Here is a 25,341-nt window from a genome sequence, read left to right as displayed (position 1 = left end):
GAGAAGAATTTGAGAAAGAATAGATACATACACACATATAATGGAATCACTTTGTTGTAAGACTGAAACTAACACAACACTGTTAATCAACTATACTCTAATATAAAGTCTAAAATGAATAAATAGATAAAATTCAAAAAAAATAAGATAACCCACTGTGATTCAGAGAATCACAATAATGTCTTTCTGGCTAGAGCAAGACATTGAAACCAACAGAAGAAGGAACCAAGACCTTTTTCAGGATCACACTCAGTTGTCAAATACATATATACAATGGAATATTACTCATCCATAAAAAAAGAGCAAAACAATGCCATTTGAAGTAACCTGGCTGGACCTAGAGATTCCCACAGTGAGTGAAGTCAGTCAGACAGAAAAAGACAAATACCATATGATATCACTTATATGTGGAATCTTAAAAAACGCTACAAATGAACTTATCTACAAAACCAAAATAGAGTTACAGATATAAAAAATAAACTTAAGGTTGCTGCTGCTGCTGCTGCGTTGCTTCAGTCGTGTCCGACTCTGTGCGACCCCATAGACGGCAGCCCACCAGGCTCCGCCGTCCCTGGGATTCTCCAGGCAAGAACACTGGAGTGGGTTGCCATTTCTTCTCCAATGCATGAAAGGAAAAGTGAAAGTGAAGTCGCTCGGTCGTGTCTGACTCTTAGCAACCCCATGGACTGCAGCCTATCAGGCTCCTCCATGGGATTTCCAGGCGAGAGTACTGGAGTGGGGTGCCATTGCCTTCTCCAAACTTAAGGTTAGCAGGGGGCAAGAGGGGAGGGATAAATCAGAGGCTTGGGACTGACACATACACAGTACTATATATAAAACAGGTAACTAATAAGAACCCACCGTACAGCACAGGGAACTCTACTCAATATGCTAGTGACCTATATGGGAAGAGAATCTTAAGAGTGGATTTATGTCTTTGTATATTAGATTCACTTGGCTGTACACCCAAAATGAACACAATATTGTAAATCAGTTATGCCCCAATAGTTTTTTTTTTAATTGAATTAAATTAGAAAAAGAACTTGGTTGTGAAAGGTGTATTGCAACAAGACTAGGAGGAGAAAACATCTTATGTTTTTGGCGAAGCTGCAAAAATCATGCCTGTATAAAGTAGGCCTCATGGTGTAGATAGGTCTGATTATCTAAATCATTTGAATTTTTTCATTCTCTTACCTTTAAGAACGTGACCAAAGTAGAACATGGAAGAGCATATGCATTTGTGACCACAGCTAAATATATGTCTTATCCTTTCCAGACACAGAACTTCTTAAAGGGCAGGAACCTATACTTCACAGAAAGTGAGGCATATCAAATGACAGCGAGTCTAGTGGCTAATTAAGCTGGATGTCATGCCAGCTTGGGTTTGGATTTGGCTATATTTCCTACCTGTGTAGACAAGTCATCCTTTCCCTCAAAGACACATTTCCTCATCAACAAAATGGGAATAATAATAGGGCTGTTGTGACCTAATACTTATGAAAGACTTACAGTATCCGGCAATGGGTACTGATTAGGAAGAATGGTAGCAGTAATATTAAACATTTTAAAATATGCAGCATTTCATCTTGGATACAAAAATATGGGTAGAATAGTCCTTCGATTTACTGGGAAAAGCAGTCACATCGCTTGTTTGCGTTTACCAATGGCCTTAGGAAAGTCTGCACTCGCTCAAAATTATCTCGTCTTGCTGAAATGGGGGGGATAAAATCAACAAGATGAAATTTATCAGAGATAAATGTAAGTACTAAACAGGAGATTATTACACGTGAGACTTAAGACCCCTCTTCACGTGAAAAGAACATGAAAATGGGATGAGGCAGTAAATCTAAGATGTATTAATGAAGATACAGTGTCCAGATTAAGGAGATTAACATCTTAACCACTGAGGAATGAATGAAGTCTGAGGAAGATGTAGGCAGGAAAGAAGAAAAGAAATAATAAATGTGCAACACTTAATTATCCCTCTATAGTCAAAACAGTATCATATTCAAGAGGTAGTCTACTAATTCTATACCTTTCTAGAGGCCATAACTTAAAGCAAAAGAGTGAAGAGGAGGCAGATGTTACCACATGTAAATTTATTAATCAAGGTTTAGACTAAACTGCTTCAACAAAGAAACTTCAGAATACAGTGGTGATGGAAGGAGATGGAATGGTTCATGGTAGGAAGGTGGTCTAGACAGGTAAAAAAAAAATCTACTCTATGATTTATCCAGGTATTTAACCTGGAAAATCAACCAGTCATCTCCAACACATGGCTCCATCCCTAACTCTAAAGCTGCCTCTGCAGTTGTTGCCACATCCCAACTACCAAGATATTCAGGACAAGTAGTCTTGTCTATAACAGCTGACCTGGAAGTTCCTCAAATTACTTTAGCTCACATCCTACCAGCCCAAACTTAATTGCATGGCCACACTTAAATCAAATCCTTTGCAATTATACAGAGAAAGTGACAAATAGATTCAAGATATTCGATCTAATAGAGTGCCTGAAGAACTATGGACAGAGGTTCATGACATTGTACAAAAGGCAGTAATCAAGACCATCCCCAAGAAAAAGAAAGGCAAAATGGGTGTCTGAGGAGGCCTTACAAATAGCTGAGAAAAGAAATGAAGCTAAAGGCAAAGGAGAAAAGGAAAGATATACCCATTGGAATGCAGAGTTCCAAAGAATAGCAAGGAGAGATAAGGAAGCCTTCCTCAGGGATCAATGCGAAGAAATAGATGAAAATAATAGAATGGGAAAGACTAGAGATCTCTTCAAAAAAATTAGAGACACCAAGGGGACATTTCATGCAAAGATGGACACAATAAAGGACAGAAATGGTATGGACCTAACAGAAGCAGAAGATATTAAGAAGAATACACAGAAGAACTGTATAAAAAAAGATCTTCATGATCCAGATAACTGCAATGATGTGATCACTCACCTAGAGCCAGATATCCCGGAATGTGAGGTCATCAATATGAACAAAGCTAGTGGAGGTGATGGAATTCCATTTGAGTCATTTCAAATCCTAAAAGATAATGCTGTGAAAGTGTTACACTCAATAATGCCAGCAAATTTGGAAAACACAGCAGTGACCATAGAACTGGAAAAGGTCAGTTTTCATTCCAATTCCAAAGAAAGGCAATGCCAAGGAGTGCTCAAATTACCACACCATAGCACTAATCTCACACACTAGCAAAGTAATTCTCAAATTTCTCCAAGCCAGGCTTCAACAGTACGTGAACTGCAAACTTCCAGATGTTCAAGCTGGATTTAGAAAAGGTAGAGGAACCAGAGATCAAATTGCCAACATTCATTGGATCATCAAAAAAGCAAGAAAGTTCCAGAAAACCATCTATTTCTGCTTTATTGACTACACCAAAGCCTTTGACTGTGTAGATCACAACAAACTGGAAAATTCTGAAAGAGATGGGAATAACAGATCACCTGACCTGCCTCCTGAGAAATCTCTATGCAGGTCAAGAAGCAACAGTTAGAATTGGACATGGAACGACAGACTGGTTCCAAATTGGGAAAGGAGTATATCAAGGCTGTATATTGTCACCCTGCTTCTGTAACTTATATGCAATGTACATCATGAGAAATGCTGGGCTGGAGGAAGCACAAGCTGGAATCAAGATTGCTGGGAGAAATATCAATAACCTCAGATATGCAGATGACACCACCCTTATGGCAGAAAGAGAAGAACTAAAGAGCCTCTTGATGAAAATGGAAGAGGAGAGTGAAATAGCTGGTTTAAAACTCAACATTCAGAAAACTAAGATCATGGCATCCAGTGCCATCACTTCATGGCATAGACAGGGAAACAGTGATAGAGTTTCTTTTCTTGGGCTACAAAATCACTGCAGATGGTGACTTAAAAGTCACCATTAAAAGACGCTTGCTCCTTGGGATAAAAAGCTATGACCAACCTAGACAGCACATTGGAAAACAGACACATTACTTTGCCAACAAAGGTCCATCTCATCAAAGCTATGGTTTTCCCAGTAGTCATGTACAGATGTGAGAGTTGGACAATAAAGAAAACTGAGCACTGAAGTAAAGATGTTTTGAACTGTGGTGTTGGAGAAGACTCTTGAGAGTCTCTTGAACTGCAAGGAGATCCAACCTGTCCATCCTAAAGGAAATCAGTCCTGAATATTCATTGGGAGGCTGATGCTGAAACTGAAACTCCAATACTTTGGCCACCTGATGCGAAGAACTGACTCATCTGAAAAGACCCTTATGCTAGGAAAGATTGAAGGTAGGAGGAGAAGGGACGACAGAGGATGAATTGGTTGGATGGCATCATCAACTTGATGGACACGAGTTTGAGTAAGCTCTGGGAGCTGGTGATAGACTCGGAAGCCTGGCGTGCTGTGGTTCATGGGGTCGCAAAGAGTCAGACATGACTGAGCAACTGAACTGAACTGATCTCACTGTTAGAGAAGTTGAGAAATGTGGTCTCCAGATACATCAGCATAAAACAGCCAAAAGTCAGTGTGTTGGGGTCTGAGTGAGGTGTGATCATTAATTAAAGAGAAAAATGGAGAATAAACACAAAGAAGGGAGAAGTTAAAAGTTTCTGCCGCAGAATCATATAAACATTATAGCCAATCAGTACTAGAATTATCACTCTTATGAACCTACTGCACTTTCTTAGTATTCAGAGTTAGTCACGGATACAACAGAAAATATTCCTGAATTCAATAGTGGATGACACTATATAGTAAATGTGGTTCCTTCTAACCCTGACATTTTGTCATTTTAAAATGGCCTTTCAACAAGTCTTCTCTGCTTAACACACTGTTGGATTGAATTTGAAAGGGACTACTCTATGCCCTGATGTTTCATTCCACTTCTTGTATCATTAGGGTAAATGGCTATATTCTTAACTTCTGTCAGTGCAGATACTATATTTCATTCATCATAATTTAAAGGGGCACCTATTTTTAAAATAAACATAAATGAAATGTTAGTCAAGTCTCAGACCTCAACTCAGCCATAACATGTAGTATTATTCATCTAATATTTATTTTTTCAGAAAGTTAGTAAAAAAAAAAATTGGTAGAAAGTTAATAGATAATTTTGTAGCATATATTCAGGTTAAAAATATATAGCTACTGCTTTCTTTAACTATTAATTTACATGAGTTATACTAAGGATTTATTGTAAATGTCTATTATAAACCGATATTACAGATAGGCGAAAGTTTCTCCAAATGAGATTATCCATCTTTGGTGGCAGCGGGCGAGGGGGTAGTATGTGAAGGAAAAAAATTAAAACTTAATCCTGGTTGATTTTTCTGAAGTTGTGACTTTATGACAAAGATGTAATTTAAGTCAACAAAATGGAGGCCGAGGGAGGATATCAGTCAATTTGCCAGTTTCATTCTAATGGTTACTTTTTTCAAACTTTGACCTAACTGTCCCCTAAAGATATAGTCTAAGAAGGCTTACTTTATAAGTGAAAGTTAAACTTGAATTAAACTATGCAGTGTCTATAAGACATTTCTGTAGGAATTAGAGAAGGTGGAGGATGCCTCCCCCAAAACAATGACTTGTTCAGTTTAAAAAAGGCTGGATTTACAGTTCGGCCCAGACCTTTAGTCATTTTCATGCAGTATACAAATGCACAATCCTCCGCAGCACTGAATCATTTTTGGGGGTACTGAGCAAAGAATTAAATTACCTTAAAGCTTTTCTTCAAAGGCTTCATGTTGTTTCTAATAGAATACATTTACCGTGCTCGCTTCAGCAGCACATATACTAAAATTGGAACGATACAGAGAAGATTAGCATGGCCCCTGCGCAAGGATGACATGCAAATTGGTGAAGTGTTCCATATTTTTGTAAAGTAATTAGCCTCCAACTAATAAAAATAAATGGGAAAAAAAATAAATGGAGATAAAAATACTATCTTCAGATAAGATAGTAAATTGTGGTAAATAAACATGATTTATCTGGATTAACTTTTCAAAATAATAGTAAATCCAATGAGAATATCAGAATAACTCAAGAGTAGATTCTTTATTTCATTCAGTAGTTGGGGAATCTTTACTCTTACTCAGGCTTTATTTTTTTAAAAATCATGTAAGTGCTCATGAAATTGAAACTCTGATAAATATTGGGAGACTTACCCTCAGTGATTATTTTGATGATTTTCTCTCAATAAAAATTAATTTACTCATGTAAACCCTTACCTGTCTCACACTGACAGACTGTACTGGGAGATGAATTAGATACATTTATGATTGAATTTCAAAAGCTACAAAACATGTATTTATGTATATGCATATATATGCACAACAGTAATTTATTTCTCTTTAGAATAAGTAATGTTAGAGAAAATTTATTATTCAAATCCAGACTCAGAGTTGAGTAATCTAAAAAGGACTTACTTCTAAATAACTAGACAAGTATTCAGAATTAAAATTAAATATTTTTCAGAATTCTTCAATCTGGCTGCAAATTAACACATTCATTTTTCCATTGTTTCAAGTAAAAATGATTGAAGTGCTCATGAAAAATCATGCTTCATGTGTGATTAAACTGATTTATTTCTACTTTTAATTCCATTTACTTTCATAAAATGCTAACATTAAAGGAGTGATCAAAGCTTAAGATGCTGACAGGAAGTTTAGTTTTCAAGTAAAATCATGGGATTGGAGCCCATGCTTGTCTACACCATGATCACTGGCATTTACAGGAAGGAATTTGTGCAATGGGCAGGAAGATTATTGCTAACGCCTTCCAGAGATCATAAGACTTGCATTTAACAAACATAACTTTATACTTTCCAAGGCCAACCCTTAGCTAGGAGTCAGCATATAGCCCCTTGGCAATTAGGCTGGGGACACGGGTTATTGACTGACGTACCATGAAATACCACCAGACCTTAGAAGGAGGGCTCACTGCAGAATGTGCTAACTGACACTTAATTGAGACAGTAAGATCTCCATGGCAAATTGTAATATGTAATTTATGCCATTCATATATCTGCTGCAAACACTCTAATAAAATAAATTATTTTCTAGCACGGAGAAAAATCATAAATCTTGAAAAGTACAGGATTTATCTCTACCTGCAGCCTTTGGAGTTCTATTCCTTAGTCTTGCTTAAAAATCTTTTTGACCAGTATTTGACTTCCATTCAATATTTAAAGTGCATACTGGGTTTTTGTTTTTGTTTTTTTTTTTTGCATTTTCCTTGGAAGACAGCCTGATAGGTCTTTCTCTACAAGAATGCTTAAATGATTGACAACTGAGTTGCAAGTGGAAGTGGGCAATCCAAGTGTCTACAGAGCTCCTTTTTATTTGCTTCCTACCCCACACCAACTCTTCTAATTCAGTAATTAATGTCTTCTTCTGGTAACTTAGGAACAGCAAAGGACTTTTACAGATGTGGCCATATTACCCTGTATCAAAACTCCCACTCTGATGTATTCTTTTCTTTCTTTTTTTTTTTTTTTTTGGCAGCACCAACTGGTGAACCTGGGACCCCTTGCAGTGGAAGCACAGAGTCTTACCCACTGGACCACCAGGGAAGTTCCCACTCTGATGAATTCTTAAGATTATTTCTCACTTCTTATGGTGGAAGGAGGAAGTTTTCACGTGAAGTTCCTTCACCCTATCTTGTGGGCAGATTCACAGAAACGCCCAGGGTCACACAATCGAATAGCAGTCAGATTCCTCTCACCACAATAGAGCAGAACCTTTCCCAAGTACTGAGCTCAGAGGAGTCAACAGAATCACACTGAGCTTGTCTGAAGAGAAAAAGTCACACCACTCCAGGATCCACCTTACTAACCAGGCCCCAGACCACAGACCTTTCCCTCTTTCTTCCTTTCTTATAAAGCTTTCCTACTATGTCATACACCATTTAGATTCTGATATTAGGTTTGTTGCTATCAAAAATCAATTCACACTACAGTGTTAGGTATTCACCATAGTTTAAAAGTTTTATCTTTCCCCAGGGACATCAACATTTCAAGGAAGACTTCGAGGAATGCAATTTCCTAGTTGTCAGAGTGAATGTCTAATGGTAGGAATTTTAACCAACCAATAACACGGGATGCCAGGAGTGATATTTCAGTGACTTGCACTCCCTATATCATAGTACATATAATAGTTTTATTTAGTGAGCTCCATCCCAGATACTACACTATATATATGGAAAAGGACCTCATCACACAACTTCCTCTGCCTACTTGTAAGGTTGAAGCACACCCAGCAGAATACACACAATATTTGGTTCTAACTAGACTATAAGCTTTGCCTTAGCTGAGTAATTTAAGAATCATTTATTTCACAAAACTGCTGTGTGTGCCAGTTATTGCCTAAGCTTGAACTAGTTTCTGGCGACTCAAAAGTGAATTATACAAGACTCATGAAATTTAAGGATTTCATCGTCCTGTGAGATATAGCTCATAGTCAAAATATACAATATATGTATTATTACAACGCAGACTATGGAACTAGTCAACACAACCTCCCTTATAACTCATCCTGCACTAGTGAAGTTTCCAGTTTACTTGTCTGTTCCCTGCGCATCCCCTTATATCCTTGTTGGGCAAGACTGTGTCTTACCCATCTTTGTAATTTACTTACCTAATTTCAGGATACAAAATACATTAGCTAAGATAGGCAGGTGTGGATAGAGAAACTGACACTCAGAGATGTTGAGGGTTTAGTCACAATGAAAAACTAGTAAGATCAGAAATGGACTCAAATCTAGGTCCTTTAGCTCTAGGTGACATGCTCTTACCTTAACATCATTCATCTGTTGACATTCCTTTTCAGGAATGTCAGGTAAGCATGAATGCTAAGCATATACACCTACAGTCATTTCTAGTAATCTACAGATCACCTGCATGTAAATTACCTGCTTTGTGGCTTATCTGTTAGAAATGACTGCTATCAGAGTGGTTTCCACGTGCCAGTGCCATAAATACAGCTCTGCACCTTCTCCCCTGATTACTGCTTGCACAAGGGAATGCAGACCACAAAGATTCTAACATTAGCATAGGAGCAACGTAATTTAAATAACAAATCTGATGCAACCCACCCATTGCCAATTGACAAAATTTAATACAAATGGTTCTTAAGAGATGTATATCCCTGCACTAATACAGAAAATTAATTGTTAATATTCCTACATTAATTACAGATTAATTTAGAGTTTATTATAAATACTTAACTTTGTTGTAATTTACATTAAGATATTCTGTTTTCAGCAGGGGTATTTAAGAATACTGATATGCTCTTTCCTCTCTGAAGCTGCACACCTCCACTGAATAACCTTCACTCTTGGAGGCCCAAAAACTCATGTGATCTTAGAAGGTAAATCTGGGAAATGCAGCCCTCTCTATTCAAATTGCCATGACACCATTCCATGGAAAGACTTGCTAGGGACCTGCCAGTAGTAAAGCTTCCAGGTGAGCAATAGCATCTTTCCACATACAGACAGCAAATTCAGAGTTGTCACAAGTGGCCATTTAATCAGGAAATGATTCTCTAGACATCACTTGTGTGATTTATTTTTCAACATGTAAGTTCTAAGGCATGATTGCAAAAGACCAACCACAAGGAAGTTATAAAATTAAACATACACACACACAGAGAAAGAAGACTCTGGTGACTTAAAAACATTTTTTTTGTTCCTTCTTTCACCAAGCTTTTTCCTATTCCATCCAGATGGAGAGGACCACAGAAGAATCTGAGATAGCAGAGGTGTCAACAGCACAGTGCTGCTCTGAGAACCATGGGTAGAGTTTTCATGAAGACTTAAATAGATACAAAGTCTTCTGTCCCTTCAGAATAAAAAGTCTAGCACACTTGACAATGAACCTCTCAGTTTAAACCTTGAGAGTTTTAATTTTATACATAATAGAGTTTGAAAATGAACCTATCGTATAGTTTTGCTCAGAATTCAGATTTATATTATGTACTCCTACAGACGCCCTAAAATGTGCTCAAGTGGCAGGGTGTTGATGACATATACTAAAGTGGCAATCCTAATAGCTATCTGCATTGCACAAACTACTTTAGCAAACTACTACAGGAAACCCTTTTTATTCGGCACTAAAGACAAGCAGTTAAACATATATAGTAGCCCAGCTAGTTTGTTATCATCTTGTTCTCACTGGGAAGAGACAGTTATCTCAAGGCAAGCATATGCAAACTTGGGGTGGAGGGAAAGGAAAAAAATGAACGCATATTCAAGGTTTTCTAAGGCTATTTAAGATGAGATAATTGCCCTCCTATTACCTGCTTCTGAAGATTACATCGCAAAGACTAAATAACTGTGTGTGTGTGTGTGTGTGTTGTGTGTGTGTATAAAATCACATATAGCAAGCGTAGTCATTAATTGGGAGAACAGAATGAATGGGGTATCTGACCGTGAAAAAGACAAGATAAGAAACAGTAATCAAGCAGCATTTCATCTCCATTTACATCAACTTCCTGAAGAAGCACCTCCAAAACTAATATGTTAGCAATATAAACAAAATCATAACTAATGAGATAAATTTATCTCTTTATTTTTAATGTAACATTTGTTCCATTGACAAAACAATTTTTTTCCATTTCATGTTTGAAGAAAAGATCCAATGTGTCATTTCAAACTTTGGTTTGGCTTTGCCACATTGCAGTTATCTAAGCCAGCAGATTCAGCACAGCATAGCATTTTAATGTAATGATACACCACTGCTTCTAGACAAGCAATAAGAGGAACATCCAAAACCAGGCATAAAACACCCATGAAGAAATGACAGAGCTTGAAGTCAGCTTGAATGATATCTGCATCATAAATTCTTGCAAGTGGAGGGAGAAAAAAGAGAAATGGAGAAGCAAGGAGGAGGGGAAAAGAGCAGATGAGTGGCTCATTCTACCCACCTCCAGCACTGAATTTAGGAGCTCTATGCACTTTCCTATTTCTTACTGACAGGACTCCATGTATATATCAACTGACCCACAATCATGGATGCATTAGAAGCTCTGCCTCCACTGTATTGAGAGGTAAGAGTGTGTCCAGTTCAGTACTCATGCATTTTGCATTCTGGCTACAATGTACGTGTACATGCACAGTTGTATATAATGGATAATGGTGCATGTTTTGCACCATTCACATTGGCTTTCTTCAAACTTCATTTTCCTTTCCCAGATATCTGCTGCCTGTCTTCGTTCCCGCAGAATGTCACCATTTGATGGGAACTCTGTAAATCTATATTTAGTGCCTGGGATATACCCTTTCCTCCTAACACCCTCAAGATGGCTGAGATCAGCACTTCTGTCAATAGTTTCCAGGTTTGAACTCTGGGGAACTAGGCTACCTCTGGAATTTTCATCACAGATGAATAAAGCTTGAGGAACATGACAAAACCCATCCTTTCTGATCAGCACATCCAGCTAGAAACTCTAGTAACTTTGACCACTGCTTTCCTTTTTGTCAACATTTAAATTGGGATTTAGGATGGGTATGTTGCTAAAAATCTGGAATTCTTAAAACTAAAAACAGAAAATAGAATTTGATACACTGCCTTACACATTCAAGGGGGAAAAAATGCCCTCAGAAGGCCAAATGCAATGTTTCCATTGGCATGCCAGGGCGGTGTCCTTTGTACTACTATACACATAATGTGCTCTGAGGGGCTTTCATACCCCCTCCAGACTGTAAACACCTTGGCAGCTGAAGTCACACACAGCATCCAGAACATGGGAGGTTTTCTATAAATGTCTACAGAATTCATTGGCAACATCAGCAGCTTCTTTAAATATTGGGGGTCTGACTCCCCTTTCTTATGTTTATTATTTTCACTTGGGAATATCTAAAAGATTTGCCTTTCCAGCCCAAGAACTAGATGAGCATCAGGGAAGAAAAATCATTAGAGAGGTAAGAGAATTCTATAAACAATTCCAGGCCCTTGACTTTGAACCCTCTAGGCTCCTGTAAGTAGGCAGCTTTTTAGGAGCAGGCTACCCCTACTTTGACCTCTAAGCTCATTTTTAACACTAACCACTACGGCAGACATTAAGAAGACCCAAGAAGCACAAAGTGTCTGCAGATCTAAGCAGAGCAACTCCTTGTACCCAAGATGAACTTTCTCTACACTATATTTGTATATTGGATTTATCTCAAAGCTAAGCTAGATATGGGGGAAATTAGGTATCTGAACAATTATTACTTGGTGAGAGAAAGGTGGAGTAACTATAAACAAGCAGAAGAAAATCCAGGTTTTAAACTGCCTTTAAGTATAGTTTGAAATTGTGTAGTTAGTACCCTGTGGTCAGCACAGCTTTCTGGAATGCAGCATATCTGTGAGCAAAAACTTTTATGCAACTTATATTCTGGATATTTACATGTTTTATTTCCAATACAGCACTCTGGAAAGTTCTGAAAGCCATAAGAAGGCTTAAATAATGGTATACATGAAAGACTAGACGGCAATTAGAATGTTCAAGTGTGTTATTTTTGCTTTAAAAAGAAACATCAGAAATACAGTTTCTGTAATGATCTCATTTTCTGAAAGGAATCCGATTGCAGACAGAGAAGCTTTCGTAGAAGCTAGGGATGTATAGCTTAAGAAACATTGATTTAAAGTGAATACTTAGAATCACATTAACCATTGTTCTCCTGGAAATACCTAGTTAATTATTGATAAACACCCTGATGTCAAATCAGGTTCAATACCCAGGGCTCACACTGCCTGGTTTTTTTGGTGACCTTCTACATCAATAGCTATTCAAATGTTCAGGTGGCTTCCATTTCAGGTTTTATTTATTTTGGTTTACATTTTTTTCCCCTCATAATAGAGCACAAGGTCATTCCCACCTGCATTGTTCCACAAAGGTTACCCAGCACACATTAGAAGCATGTGGCCCATGAGCCAAATATAGCACATGGCTGTGTTTGTTTTGGCTTCCAGATGTTTGATAGATTTCTTTAGATATTGGATATGTTTTCCTGTTTGCAAGAGTTCTCACCACTCCCTAATGCTTTTACCCACATATCTACAATTAACTTCCTAGTCTCTAAAGACACTTGATTGGAAAGCCCTAGCCTAGCTAGAGTCTAGGCTTTCCCTGATGCAAGAAATATTCTTTATTCCATGCTATTCCTCTCCACATTGTTCTCATATTTCACTTGACTGATTTGATTTAGCACTAAAACTTCACAAACATTCATTCATTGTTTGTTGAGCTTCTTCTAGATGTCCAGAACTAAACTGGGCACTGGTGACAACAGTGTCTACTGGTGATGCATCATGCCTACACTAACAGAGCTTTCATTCTTGATGGGGATGAGAGTGCATTTGGACAAAAAATAAATACTTCTAGGTGGTGATAGATATGATGTAAAGAAAAATGAAGCAGAGGAAGAAGATCAAGAATGACAGGGGATGCTATTTTCAACTGGGTATTAGGAACATTCTGACAAGGTGACATCTTAGTATACACCTGAATAAACTAATAGGATGAACCATAAGCAGATCTGTGAGAAGAACTTCCCAAGCAGAGGTCTCCTCTTAGAGAGAGTGTTGCCTTCTTAGAGGTAAGAGTGCTAACTCTAGAATAACTCTTGGTTTCCTCAGTTGATTATAAAAGAAAATTACCAGTGGTTTTTTACTTAATTCTGTATCTTTTACATTTAGTTTTTTTTTAATGAAGTGAAATATAAATCAGTAATTTTCAAACTCTTCCTTCACTATTACAACTTGACTTGATGCTTACAAGGATAATAGAAATGTACTCTTCTAAAGGAGAGTGTCTATTGAAAAAACTGATTTTAGAAAATTCTCTCACTAAAAAATTGCAAGGTTACTTCAAACAGCAACAATAATGACTAATAAACAATGGCATGATTATGCAAAAAAGAATCATATTCCTTTGGCAAGTACCTTTTAAATAATACAAAAAAAATGAACACTCTACCTTTTTAAAGAAAGAGTAAGTAGTGGTTGTAAATGAGTAATTAAGGAAGCATAATCTTTGTGTTTTAAGATAGCACAAATTTCTAAAGAGATCTGAGAAATCATTTATATCAATTCTTACTTTTGAACAATAAGAAAACTAAAGCTCTGAGGGATTAAGTGGCTTGTCCAAGGACAAAGAATCATTTATTGGTCAAGCTAGAATCTTAACCCAAGGTTCCTAATTTTAGACTGATACTCTTACAACTGTATATATTCCATTCCAATAATGAAGTTAAAAAATCAAAAATTACTATTAAGACTTGTTATCTTCTATGTTGTGAGCTAATACACAATGACTGCAATGAGTTTGATATTTTCTCAGTGTATCCACTATGCCCTCCACTCCTTGACTACAGGAATGTGAAAGCATGTTCTATCAGGAAGGCTAATTTGTACCTCTCTATATCAAACACCCCAAGCCTCAGTTTATGGTTATGAAGGGCAAGATTAATTTAGGAATTTCACAGATGCTTTAGAAAGGCATTAGTACAGCCTCTTGGATCAGAAAAAACAGATGTCTAAGAAACAACACTTAATAGAGTCTAAATCCTGTTCTGGGTCTTTGCAGATGGTGATCATGGGAAAGAGGAACCCAAGTCAGCTGGCTCAGTTGATGCAGAATCACTGGGTTGCTAAGTCCATTCTGATCTCCATCTTGCGTATGTCTAATATGTCAATTTACTGCAGAAATAGTCATTATTTCTTTGCTCATATTCTTACTTTTAAGTGAAAAAACATATCTATGAAATATCTTATAAATAAATTAGTTGAAAATTGTTAGAAAACATCAATATATAATAATTTTAAAGAGTTCTTCAAATTAATTTGACTTTCAAGGTTAACATAAACCTAAAGTTACCTAGTTACTTTTTTGCTGACACCTAAAATTAAATTATTGATCATTAAAAATCCCTATCACCAATAAGATAATATTTTAAAATGCTATGTATTTTACTGTCAGCATAATAGCATAATATTATTCTTTGCAAACTTCCTATTAATAACATAAAATGTCCAAATCTTTAGTTTCAATATCTATATAGTAAACTCACAGAAATGTATCAGTTGTGGATCCCAGTATAGGTTCAGCTTAGTTCAGTGGATACATACTGAGTTTCTACTATGTGCTAAGAAGATAATAAAAATATTATCTATTTTATATTATATATTATAATATAGATATTATATATATCTATATCATCATAAAAATATTATTGAAATGATCAATCCCTGAACTCAAAGAAGTTAGATTTGACTTAGCATTTCAGTTTGATGTCAGAAACCTGATAATTTTTTATTTATTTGTATTTTATTTAGATTATAGTGAATCTCATCCACCCAAAACTAATCCAACAGCACAGGCCTTATGCTTTAGGTATATGCTATGGACCTGTATAATCCCATTCATTTGAAGAAAGCGGGACATGCTATATTCTGAAGAGAACACACGGAGAGGAAGTTTTGGCTTACACATAATAGGCTTTCAATAAAATCCTAATGATTGACCAGTAACTCAGTTCTTCTGTTCCAACTTGGTAACCAAGGAAGACATCTCCCACAGTGAAACCCTTTCAGAGTATCAGCAATCTCCATGCTGTACCCCTCTGACATAATAGGGATTCCAAAAATCCAGTGCTACAGAAGAGATGAGAAAAGCAATAGGATTCAGGGAAGTTTCTAGCAGCAGTGAAACCAAAAGTGTTTGGCAATTGTATATATGAGCCATTTGAAATCAGACATTGCTAATCCAGGAATGGTCTGAATACATACTATGCAAATATTCACATGGGTTCATATTAAGTTTTAGTGCACACCCTTTATCCTCTGTAAATGTTGAGAAGCAAAACATGGCAACTTGATTTATTCTAGAAAATAAATAGTCAGAAAAAACAATCAACTCTTTCTCAATTTCTGAAGGAAAGCATTGCAACATATACAGAAGTTTTAGATTAAATAAACAGCTTAGTGTTGAATATATTTTTAAAAATTAAAACAGAAAAAAAAAAGCTTTAAGATAGGATAGTCTTTAAATTGAAATACTGGATGGAGAGATGAAATATCCAGTAGTGTTCTTTTGTCCCAAAGATCTTCCTTTTAAAGAATTTATGGTCTGGGGAAGAGTATATAATTTATCCCTGCCAAACAATTGCTTTACTTTGTTAAAAAATCTATATGTCTTTATTTTGATATTTTTAAATAATAAAATCAAAAAGAAATATACTCAAGCAAAAAAAAGCTATATCATTTTTCTAAATATAATAATGGCTTACAGATTCTGAATTGTAGCAAATATCCTGAAATTTTAGGTCAGTGATATGAATATTCAGTTAAAATTTTAATAATGAGATATGGCCTAAATGTATCCTGCAAGGACACTAGATGTTTGAACACAGACAAAAATTCAGATATATATTTAAACTATTAACTCAAATGAAATATGAAGTAATATAAAATACTAAAACTTCTTAGAGTGTACAGTCCAGCTCCTTTACTTTAAAAGGGAAGAAACAGAAAGCCAGGTAATTTCTTTCACTCACTTTCACAAGATTGCATAGTTTACTAGCAGAAGAGAACTCAGCTTTTGCTGATGCTTACCAGTAAACTGTGCTACCTCTCATTAGCGTACCAAGTTTTTAAATAATAGTGAACTACTGATTAGCCTGTACCTTATTAAAAATGAGAACATTGACTTAGACTTTTTCCATTTTAAGTAAAATGGGTATCTGCAGTTAAGAACAAGAAACTGCCAGAAAAAGGCAGGAAGAGGAGAGAAACATTTAATCGGCTTCAATATTTTGACTAATTCTGGATATCTCAATAATTCAGCATTTTGTCACTCAATTTAGACATTCAATCCATGATGCTAAATGCAGTTAGAAACAACAATGATCTGTGAGAAGAAAATCCTCAATATTCAAGACAGTATTTTTTTATGTATCTAGTAAACATTGAAGAAAACAAGCTAATTCTGATATGGGTAGATTGAATGAAGTCCACAGAGGTAAGCAATTGAAAGGAAAATTAATTACCATATTTTGGAGTTGTATACAGTCGGCAGCCCTGGAATTTGCAGCCACAATAAAGACCACAAACATACAAGGAAAAGGCACAATGTTAGATAGCATCTACCAAACCGGCCCTATTGCAATTGATTCCATTTCTAGCTTCTCTCTGACCCCACTGTTACCCTCAAATCCCACTCAGCTTCCATGCCGAGTTTTTTATTCTGCTGCTGTTTTCTCTCCACATAGCTTCTTTCCAAACCACCATCCATGTTCCACTCATCAACCACCGCTTTAGAAAGCTTCAGGCTGGATGGCCAGGCATGAAGTGCTGGCAGGTGGTGTAGCTGTTAGCCAGCCTTGTGTATCACAGGAGATCTGATGCTATCCAATTCCTTTTCCCCCAAAGACTAAAGAGAGCAAGCCTCTGTGAGCATGCAGGAGGGGGATGAAAACAGTTTGTCTCCTGAGCAGCCAGCCTTTGTCATATTACAAATGAAATCACTTCGGAAATTTAGAGAATTAATATCATAATGAAGACGGGAGTACCCATTAGGGTGGTCTAATGTTGCTCTGGAGAAATGTGATGGATGCCCAGTGGCTGCAAGCCCTTATTTGCAGAAGTCACCTCTGCAGTTGCCATTATTAGGAAGATGTCTGAAGCAGAGGATCAGACGCAACCACTGCAAGATGAGATAGTGTTTGACTGGTTTCCAGGGAACCGAAGGATACAGGCTTAGTTGTACCTGTCACTATGGCTCCCAGCATTTTCCCCCCTTAATGCCTTTTTTAGCTGTAGGAAGTTTCTCTTTAAAGATTCAGTGCTTCCCTAATGGCGTAAAGTGAGTAATGGAAAGCATATAAAAATGTTACCTAGATTACAAATGGATTCGGTCTATTTTAAGGCACTGTGTGCTAGTCCTAAAGAATGATTTTGTTTAGATTTACTTTTCTCTTCAAAATAAATTTAGCCAAACACTTTGAAATGAACACACCACTGGCATTCGCATGTTCATTTAGCCTTCTATGTTAAATATCTCTTGCTTTCCACGGCAATATACATGCCTACTCAAAAGCTGATCTGCCTTTGATGTTCCTTTCTGTACTAAAGCCTAGAATACAGTACTTTCAGGAATTATTGCAAAATGTAATTGAATCATCCTTTCTCTCTTATACTGCTTGCCAGTGACATCAGTATACATAATAGGAAATGGGAAAGTTCCAAAATCCCACATCAATTCCAGATTAGATAAAAAGGAAGACATTTATTTGAGAAAAATTTGGAATGGTGTATTGAAGGGAAAGGCTAAATAGTTTCTGGACAGTAAAACCATGTACCTGCTTTTTCTCCACTTCACAACTAGTCCTTTTGTCTCTTAGATCTGAACATTCACTATTTGTATTTCTTGTTACTATGCCTCCCAGCCACTGAGCAATATCCCTGCTCAGCCATATTTTTCTTCCAATGTCTGTCCCTTTTCAAGACAGCTTTATAGAGGAGTTCATTCTCTTGATGAAGTCAAATGCAATTTTTTATTTGAGGCTGCTATAAGGATACAAGCACCCAGATTTTGGAAGTCTTGGTCGATTACAAATGGGAACAATTCAGAAATTATTCCCAGTATGAAGAAAGAAAAAAAAAAAAGCTAAACTTGTTTATTTACTAGTTAGGGATTAAACTTGGACTGTCATAGGATTTGGTTCAGTGAATGTCTTGGTTCTTTCTGTTGGGCTACCTTTCATTTCCTATTCTCTTCTATATTCAAAACTTTTCAGGAAAGCCAACCTAAAGGGTCAATAAAATCTCTTCCATGGAAAATGGTGAACCAAAACCAAGGTTCATCAAAAAGATGAGCTAACTACTGTCTGAGTTGTCTCTGGTCCCTTTTGAAGCGGACACAAATAACTTCATTCATAAATCGTTATTACCTTTTGAAAACACTAAATTCTACTCACTCTTCAAACACAAAAGGTTGCTGATTATCCGTATGCATACCTTGCATATCCATTTGGCACTCATTATATTTCAAATTTGCACTTCTTCACCTATCTTATGTCTTTAACCTTATCACATATCCAAGTCATTTTCCCCCAGCTAGATTTTAGTCTCCCTAAAAGCAATAAATATTTGTCATTATAGTACTGAGTCCAATATTAGGTGTATTGTGAAGACTCCGTAAATATTTGCTAAATGAAATAAAACTGATATAACCAGTAAATGCTATGAGCTCTCTAAAACTCAATGTAAATAAACAAATCCTCTATGAAGAAGGGAAGGTATATGGTCACTCCTCTGTATTGTCTTACATTTCCTTCCAAGCTGTGACATGCACATTCTAATAATAAAGAAATGCATCCTCCACAACACAAGTGAAAATGTCCTAATGAAAGCAATGTACCCCACCAGCATACAGACCCTGAGAACAGCAAATGTGATCTTGGCCAGAGAAGAATCTAATGAAAACAATCACATTAAACATAGCTCTTCCCTGCTCAGTGCTCAGTAAGTGAGCAGCAGGCTTTCTCTGTCTAGCTTACAGAAAACAGGAGGTAGCAGTTTGCAAGGAGCAGCGTTTTAATGTGATTGGACTATAACAGACAATCTATTTACAGCATGCTCTGGGGAGCTTATAAACAAATGTTGAGTAATTTCAGCCAGCAGTAATTACCCTTGCAGCTGACAAGGATAGCATGAGACTTTCTCCTTCACCTTCAGCCCAGTCCAGAAGGCAGTGTACACAATGCCACTTCTAATTATTTCTGCATTTCTATGGCTAAAGACCAAAGTGTGTTATTAGAGAACATTTTAGAAGCTTTTTAAAAGCTTATTTATTAGGACAATTAAAAGTCATCACTATGACAGCAAATAAAAGGTTCCGTTCTCAGGAATGCAGTATCAAATGAGCTTCTGCCCACTTACCTTTAAGGCAATGTAGACTTGTTTTGCGCTGTCTATTGTTAAGAGCTAGAGACTAAAGCTTGGTAATAAAAAGAAATGATATCTGGAATGCATTTGGTATAATTCTGAGATATGCCTTTTGCTCTTAACAATTTCCAAGCAATGTAGAGCATATAACTGAAGTTATTTCTCAAAAAGCATAGAATTTGGAAATGTGTGTTGCTTGATTACAGACGCTGTTGGAGATAAAATATACGTAGTCATACTATCTCTTCTACCTCTCACCAGAGGCACTAGATTACCCTGACTGGTTAAAAAGGTTTTATCTGGAGGGGTCACTTATATTGCATCAGTGTGACATAAGGAAGATGTTAAAAATTCAGAGATCTAAAAATAAACCTTTGGCAGAAAGGCTTCTAACAGAGTACTGAAGGAGTAAAACAATTATGCAGAGCAATCACCCTGAGCGTTTGTAATTAACAATCAAATTACTTCCCAGAAGTGTCCAACAAGAGAACTTTTGTTGAACATTTCTATACATGCCAAACTACCCCAAAGTAATTGGGGAATCAATGAACTGTGGTGTGTGCTGGTTCTCCAACACCACAGACAGTTTGGCGTTCACTGAGCTTCTGTCCGCCTGGGTAGGTTCTGTTCAGACCCCTACGATAGGAATTGACAGCAGATATCTAATCCTACAAAGTATATTATTTACATTTTTTGATACGTTACATTACATTACATTCTGTCATGTTGCGTTTCATCAACAACGGATAGAATGTTGCATAACTTCATGTGCCATGATGACAGATTCTCTCACTCTTCCTCTCTCTCTCACACTACAAAAACACACCACAAACTTTTAGAAACCATGTCTGAGGGAATTTGAATTTGGCCCTAAAAGGATTCTAGAGGCTTTTTGATGATGACCAAAGCTATGGGTCTTTTATGACAATAATATCATGTTGCCCTGCACAGCGACAGCTAAGTTTATTCAATGTATGTGTTGCTACGTGTTTGTAAAGATTTTTAAATGTGTCATTAAGATATACAATGGACCACAAAAGCAGTTTCTGTATGTTAAACAATATGCTGAAAATTAGCCTCCTTGAAAGAAACGTTCGGAAAACAAATTTGAGTTTAACCACACACCATCACATGCACATCCCTGCCACTGCTCTGCTCTCCTTGCTGAGATGTGGTTGGCAGATGGACAATAATTTGTCCTTGTTCTCTAGACTGGCAGGTGTCACTTTGGCCAGTGTGGGACGTGAGTGACAGATATTTTACAGACTTAGAAATGAGAATGCAGAAATCCAAGAGTACCTCTGGGATTTCCCTGGTCATTTGTGGGCAGCACAAGGACAGGGCAGGCCTCTGTGCTAACACAGGGCTGCTGGTTGCTGCCACTGCTGCAAGCTACTGCTGATCCAGAGCATTTTGAATAATATTTCTATTAGCAAGGGTGTGCTTCTTTGATGGAAGCATGCAGAAAGCTGCTCTCTAGGCTGTCCACTGTATACCATAAACTGCTCTAATTGTTTTCGTGCTTTAGTCAGAAATCTGGTAAATGCTGATTTCAAGGCAAAATTGCTTACAGACAGCACTTTGGAACATGCAGGTATTCATACACATTAATATAATTTAACAAAAAGCTGGAAGTTTGGTTCCCTCCTCCATCTAAAAGTGTCAAATTATTTTAGTTTTACCAAAAAAAAAAAAAAAAGAAAAGAAAAAACTTATTAGAAGATATTTAAGGGATGATAATGGGAAATAATAAACAGTAACACAAAAACAAGAGTATGTCTCTTTTCTACCTGGATATAATTGGGAATTTATTTTAGGGGGGTTGATCTAATTTCTATATATTAAAATTAAAGGGAAATTAAACATTTAAACGGCAATGTAATAAGAAAACAAGCTATAAATCTTCATGTATATCTAAGCTCTATTTTAAGCATGGAATTTTAGGCTCACCTTTCTCAATGAGGTAAGAAAAATTGTTTAAAAATACAATTATCCAAATACAATAATATATAAATATGCATATATTTATATAGTACTGAGGGTTATAAGAATAAACTACTAATAAGTAAATTATGCAGTGTTTGAGGGTTATAAGAATAAACGGCTAAAATCAGCAAAAAATCTAAAGACTTTACAAACAAAATATTGTCCAAAATTTATAGGAATATAGTTAAAGCAGAAAGATAATTATTTTTAAATATGATTTAAAACTATTAAGGTACTTATTTTTTTTTAAATATGATTTTTAATGATAAGATTCCAAAGAAAGGAATTTCTTCTAAGTTTGAGTCATCCCTGAAATTTATATACCATAAACACAATACTAGATTTGTGCTTTTTGTTAAGATAATAGCAGCTATACTAAGACACACCACTGTTCATTAAATGTGTAGAACTCAGGGAGTTTACCCAAACCAATTTGATGTAGAGAGGATGCATTTTTTTTTTTTTTTGAGAGGATGCATTTTTTTTTTTTTGAGAGGATGCATTTTTAAAATTCAAAGTTCTTAGTGCAATTACTTAAAAGAACAATTGTATACAATGATACACAGCAATATGAAAACTAAGTTTTAGTTACAGGGATAGTTATCTGACTTCATTTTGCATTAATTTCCTCCAGACCACTGCTGAAATATTACCTTGCAAAATTAAAATGGAAACCATATGCTGATCAGGGAAAACAATGTCAGAGCACATTTCAACATTCACAGAAAGAGTTAACACTGAAACTATCTCCAAAGAGAAAGAAGATATGTTGACTCAGATTGATGTTCGAATATGTTGTTTAATGTCATTTGCCAAATGTTGTTTCATTTTTAAAGCAATTACTTATGTTAAACAAATTGAAGCATGCGTGCAAGCAGCATGATAGGAAATTAGCACTTTACTGCAACTTCAGGAACAAAAATAAGACTTTTTCCCCCATAAATAAATAAAACTTCTCCGAGAAAAACAATAACATACTGAAAAATAACATACAGTCACAATTACTTTTTTTTTCTCTTCTTACTAATGCAAAGATAAATTGTTCTTCTTTGGAAATCAAATATTTTCCTAACCACCGTGTTTCTTTAATTAAACAGTATTCTTTATAGTGATCAAATATAATTAGCAGTAACAAGTATTTAATGAAAACAAACTGCTACTCCCAAACCTTTACTATATGTTTTGTCTAAATTTCACAGATGCTCCAAGGATCACTGTTTCCATCACAAGTACAGAAGCAAGCCACCTACCCCCACATCCTACCCATCCCTATTTGCCTGTGACGTTTAAAACAACAGCAAAAACAACAACCAAAACTTTTGTAATCCCAAGGACTTTAATTCACATTAAATCTTTCTGCTACACTCAAGGCATTTCTTCCAAAGAAGCTTAACACTTAGCAGTTCAAATATTTCATCAATTTCTTGTTCAAAAATCCCATTTAATATCTTCATATAATGAAGCATTACTCTGGTATCTTTATTAGTAAGTGGCCAAAATAAGAATAAAAGTGCCCATGCTGGACTCATTGACAGCTGGGTTCTATACTAAGTCTTCCGTAGTTAATTGTGAGTGAAAGGGGGTTTGGTTTTGCAGCCTCATAAAACTTTTCCCACATGGCTGAATCCACGGTCAGAAGACGTTAGGCAACATTAACTGCCTGCACGTTTCTGCAAGGCTCTTGAGGAACAGCTTGGCGCTGGGGCTCCAGTGCTGAGAACCTTGGGACATAAGACATCAGCGCCTACCTTTCATCTTTGCTGAGATTTGGAGTGGGTTCAGACCATAGAGGCTTCTTAATTCTTACTAATTCATTTGCTTTCCTGATTCACTTGGCTTGGGATAACCTAAGAATGCTAATGAACCTGCAAGGGGAGCTCTTAGTCTCTTGCCTTTGAATGTGCTCGGCATGGATCGAGGGCTTTCAGTGAATCTTGCAAGAGGAAAAGAACCTTATTAGCGCTGATTGCTAGGCATGAGGTTTCCTCTAAAATTTGCTTTTGTGTTTTAACTCTTGCTTGCTTTCTGCTGACTAACAGGGGAGAAAAGTTAGATTATTTATACAAATGATGTATGATGGATATTTCTGGAAGCTGGGGGGATGTCTTTGTGGTGAGATTTAAATCAAACCCTAGCCACTAACTTTTGGTTGGTGTCCAACAAGCAACTGTGTTTCCTACTCATTTCTGTAACTGATGCTAAGTTCTTTTTTCCCATAGATAAACACAGTCCTATACCAGGGAGGGAGAGTTGTCCAAAGAAACATTCAAAGCCTCTTTAAAAAAAAAGGAACTATTTTAAGATTTAATTTACACTCAAGTTCTCAAGTTCAGAGGCATTTCCTGTGGTTTTGGAATTCTGTTGAATTGGCACTTTTGCTTTTACAATTAGTGTGCTGTGGACCTTTAACTTTTACCTAGGTAAGAATTTGTGTTTAAGATGAAAAAGTCAATAAATGAACTGGGCAAAGTGGTGTGTTTTAGTGATGCAATAAAAAGGGCAATTTGGGTCTACTATTCTAGCCGAAGGTGATCATTCTTTAGATCTTGGGATACCAAATTACCGACCAAATTAAATTACTCCCTTGTTCGGTTGTAACTGTGGTTTCGCATGTTTAGTTTTCACATGTTCATGCACAGACTTCCCATGCACATGCTAATCAAAGTTATATTCAGCAGCTGTGAGGAAATACATGCACCGAGGGGCAGAAGAGGGCTTGACTCAAGAATTAGAAAGGGACCGTGGTGGCAGAGCAGAGTGCTAACACACTCTGGTACTTTACAAGAGGTGTGTAACCTCTGATGTCATGTGCTTATCCCCTATCTGGGGGCTCTCTTATCATGATTTTAAATTTTCTCCACATTCTGAGGGACCGGTGCAACCCACGACATCCATATGTGATGTTAGCAAGTGAGCAGCATGGGCCCAGGCCACAAAACTAAGCCATAAATCATTGCCATGTTTAGAACATACAGCATACCAGCATGCTAGAGCATAGATGAGCATAGAGCTCATCCGATCCCACTCCCAGGGATTTAAAGATGACAAAACCTAGGACCAGGAAGGTTGGAAGACTTGTCTAAGGTCAAAGAGCTGTTTAGTGACAGAGCTAAGAAGGGAATTCAGTGTTCAGAAACCAAGTCCAGTGCTCTGCGTAAGACTTGGCCCAACGAGCACTAGAATTTCCATACAGCTGTTCTGACATTACAGTGCACTTGTTCAAGGGCTTAAAGCCAAGGAGAGCATTTTAGCACTGAGCTGTCCTTTCAAGCTCACCACTGCTCTTCTCCCTCCACTTCCTGTTGCCTGAAACCATTAGCTCTGTTTCCATTTTGACTCTTTCCAAGGACACCCCCTTTGAAGTCTTCCTGGCCAGAGAGTGTCTCCACTTAAGCTGACAAATCAGAGGTCAAATTTCCACCCATTTATTTTCTTCATATCACACT

The 25,341-nt window shown here is 36.7% G+C and overlaps 1 non-coding gene across 1 annotated transcript; it reads left to right on the top strand.

Annotated features, from left to right (window-relative positions):
* Positions 1 to 5,754: 5,754 nt before the first annotated feature.
* LOC139038129 (U6 spliceosomal RNA) lies at positions 5,755 to 5,861 on the top strand. Its single transcript, XR_011491072.1, has one exon. It is a non-coding gene; the product is annotated as a U6 spliceosomal RNA (small nuclear RNA).
* The last annotated feature ends 19,480 nt before the right edge of the window (positions 5,862 to 25,341 follow it).

Source organism: Odocoileus virginianus, chromosome 13, assembly GCF_023699985.2.
Source record: "Odocoileus virginianus isolate 20LAN1187 ecotype Illinois chromosome 13, Ovbor_1.2, whole genome shotgun sequence".
Lineage (NCBI taxonomy): Eukaryota > Metazoa > Chordata > Mammalia > Artiodactyla > Cervidae > Odocoileus > Odocoileus virginianus.
This window is presented reverse-complemented; position numbering and strand designations above follow the sequence as displayed.